The sequence below is a fragment of the Condylura cristata genome, unplaced genomic scaffold (assembly GCF_000260355.1).
Source record: "Condylura cristata isolate star-nosed mole 26May11 unplaced genomic scaffold, ConCri1.0 scaffold00008, whole genome shotgun sequence".
Taxonomy (NCBI): Eukaryota; Metazoa; Chordata; class Mammalia; order Eulipotyphla; family Talpidae; genus Condylura; species Condylura cristata.
The window spans coordinates 10,429,478-10,433,381 of NW_004567109.1; positions in this window are offsets into that span (position 1 = coordinate 10,429,478).

Below are 3,904 nucleotides of genomic sequence, written 5' to 3' on the forward strand. Positions count from 1 at the left end.
GGCAAGACAGGGTAGGTCTGCTGCGCCATGTGGGTCAGCTCCGTGGCCCAGGATTGAACGCATGCCGAAGCAGCTAGCTTCATAGTGCTGTAATTTAATCCATTCTGCCACTAGGGAGGGCCCTAACTTTCTGATTAAATCCACATCACATACCCCCTGTGGTTCCTTTTTTACTGCAAATAGCAAAATTAAATTTTTCTTTATAGATGAATAGTATTCCATTGTGTTTACAAACCACATCTTTATCTAGTTTCCTATCCATGGGCACTTAGGTTGCCTCCATATCTTAGCTATTGTGAACAAACAATGCTGCAGTAAACATTGTGCTGTATGTAATTCCTCAAATTGATGCTTTTATAGTCTCTGAACAGATACCCAGGAGTAAGATTGCTGGATTTTTAGTTTTAGTTCTTTTTTTGAGGAAGGCCCATACTACTTTCCAACATGGAACTTTGATGTACACTGGCACCAACAGCGTGTAAGATTTCCTCTTTCTCCATACCTGTGACCACTTACTAGCAGTCTTTTCATGTAAACCATTATATCGAGAGACTATCTGAGTGTAGTTCTGATTCGTGTTTCCCTAATAAGAAGTGGTGAACATTGTTCCATGTCTGTTGGGCATCTCTGTATCCTCTATACTCTCTTTGGAATAATGTGTTCAGATCTCCTACCCGCTTTTTAAATTTGTTAAATCGAATGAATTCTCTATATACTTTGGATATTAACCTCTTGCTAAATGTGTGATGTGCCAATAACTTCTCCTGGTCAGTAAGCTGTCCTTTTATGCTGCTGAGAAAGTCTTCTACTGTGCAAAAGCTTTTTAATTTTATATAGTCCTGTTTATTTTTAATTTATTTTGCCTTTGGGGTCAAGTCTCCCCAAACACATTTCTATCACTGAAGTCAGAGAACATATCAGGGCATGCTTACTGTGTTCCTATTTTGTACCAGATATTATGCTGGGAGGTAGGGCAGCTGTGAAGATTAAAAAGATTAAAAAGGCCTTTGCATCAGCCCAAGGGGGTAGAAAACATGAAAGACCTTGTTAGTGGTGGCGGCAATGGAAAGAGGGTTGGACAAGAGAAGGACTATAGGATTAATAACTGAGAGAGTGAAGAGGGCAAGCGGCAAGGGTCAAAGATGGTGCTAAGAAATGAATTAGTTATAGAAGCGATAGGACCCTTCTTGGAGACGCAATGGGTTAAAGTGCAGCACTATGAAGCTATATACCAGCCACTGCAACATGAGTTTGATTCCCAGCCAGGGAGCCACACGGTGCAGCAGACCTTTCCTGTCTTGCCCACTGCTCCCCTCAGCAGTGTATTTCAGTCAATCTGCCTGCCCCCCACTCTGCCTCTGGTGAATCCTCTCCCCACCACACCTCTGGCCTGTACTCCAGTTCTTATATGCATAAATAAATAAATCTTTTAAAAAATACAATAGCTAAAAGAAGGGATATAAGATGTTGGCTTAGTTTTAGATTAATTGTATTGAAAGAGCCAGCCAGCAAAGATTTTGGTGAGCTAAGTCTTCAGCTTGAGAAACCTCTGGGCTAGAAATCTCAGAAGAGGTGGTAGTCTGGATAAAACCAGAGACACTTCTTACTCCATATAGTATTTCAGATTCCCAGAACCTTTTGAAAATATCATTCAAATTGTTGAGGGCCTTCTATCTACTTTTGTCTTCAAGGTCTTCTGAACATAACACTCCTGGTGGATCCCCTCTCCTTTACCCCAAGCATGCTGCTTACTTGTTTACCCTCTCCTAACCTTGTCTTGTTCCTCTTCTAAGTCAAGTCTCCCCTTCCTAGGAAGCCTTCCTGGGTGGCAGAAATTAATGCTGACTCTCTTGCAGCTCATACCCTCATCTTGGAGGTAAATAAGCCAACACCTTAAATCCCTTCTTTTAGCTATTGTATTTTTTAAAAGATTTATTTATTTATGCATATAAGAACTGGAGTACAGGCCAGAGGTGTGGTGGGGAGAGGATTCACCAGAGGCAGAGGTGGGGGGCAGGCAGATTGACTGAAATATACTGCTGAGGGGAGCAGTGGGCAAGACAGCATCTACAGCACGTCTTTACCTTGCCACGAGGAGCACGGCCTGGCCCTGTGGCTGAAGCACAGAGCTGGGTGAGGCAGAGGCTAGGCCTGCAGGGCACCGGAGACCTTGCCAAGACCAGTAGGGAAAAATGGAAAGTTTCAACTGGGGGTGATGGCATTGGGCTGTAACATGATCAGGTTTACAATTTTGAAACCCTATTCTGGTCAGCACAGTGGAGAGCATGAATTGGTGCAGTTCCAGAGTGGACACAGGAAGAGCAGTGGGGGGGCACTGATGAACACAGTCTGAGGCCTATTCAGGCTTTCTGTGTCCTTTTGTGACTGTAGATATGAACTGTATAGCTGTGCAGACTGGAGCCAACTTGTTCTTTGGCTGCTTAATCTGACTCATCTCCTTTGTAAACAGTAAAATACTGAGGGTGGAGATTCAGTTTTGTATTTTGTCCTGTGCTGTAAATCCCTATGACACTGGGAACACAATGGATATTCAGACCATGACTACTGAAAATTGCCCCCGGGTGCCACCTTTAAAAAGCAACATTGACATTATTATATTGATTGTGGTTGTTATTTTGTTCTGCTTTTGGTTTCCGGAAAATTGGATGGAGGGTTAGATAATGCAGAGAAAAATCTGGCTGCCTCAACACTTACGACTCAAAGTGTGGTCTGTGGACCGGCAGCCCTGGGCATCTCTGTGGAGCTTGTTGGAAATGAAAAATCTCAGGCCCCACCCAGACCCACTGAAGCAGAACTTGCATTTTAACATGATCCCCAGGGGATTCCCTCCCATAGTAAGATTTAAGAAGCATCAGGGTATCTAAGCAACATCACTACTCACTTGTGTGGGTAACACACCTCAGATGTGGCCTTCACCACATCCTGTCTGATGTGGAAGTCTGTGCCTAGGCTTTCCTTTACTGCCAGGCTGAGGATTTCTGCAAGGCAGGCACAGAGTACCGTGCCCGACTCTGCCTCCCCTTAGCCTCGAGCACAGGGACAAGAAGCAGGACTGGGTTTCTGTCCTGGTTCTGCCATTTCTGAGCTGTTTGGGGATCTTCTGTGGAGGGTTTTCTATCCTTCCCAAGGACCCACCCCAAAACCTGTAGTGTATTTCTATACACTGCTTGTTCACAGGTTTCACCTACAGAGGGAGGCACTGGGCCAGTGGAGGAGAGAAGGTGATAACCAACACAAGTGGATGACTGTGCACATCAACATAAGAGAACCCTAATAGTGAACCAGGGGAGGAGATCCAGGGCTTCTGTAATCACAGAGGCGTGACCAGGCTGCCTTGAGGACTTCTGTGGAATCCTGGGCCACACAGGGAGCCATCAGGAAGGCAGTGCCCAGGCTTGGGCAGGTTCCGAGACACAGGACCTCCTGTGGCCACGGAACTCAGGGCACTGTTGTGCTCTTCACTTAGAAAGTTCAAGACTATCTATTCCCTGCCTGTAGGGACTAGATTTGGAGTCCCCAAAGGCAACTCTGAACAGGGAGCAACAGAGAGTTTTAGAAAGACATGAGAAGCAGGAAGGGGCCCTGTGTCCCTGGCCTGCGTGCACGATGTGGGGGTGGGGGGTGGGTTGAGAGTGTGTCAGCTTGGTATTTTTCCATTTAGAAAAGCATGGAGGTTTTGAGTGTGAGGGGAGTTGTACCAAAAAGGTACTGTCAGACCACTGCCAGCCACACACCTCAGCTATGAGGCTCTGAAGCCTCTATACCTTAACTATACTGCCCCCATGAATCCATCATTATTAATAACCAAGTATTAGTTGATGAAAGAATTCTCCCTCTGATCCCTATTACCCCATTCAGTGGTCAACCATTTTCTTCATTTCCA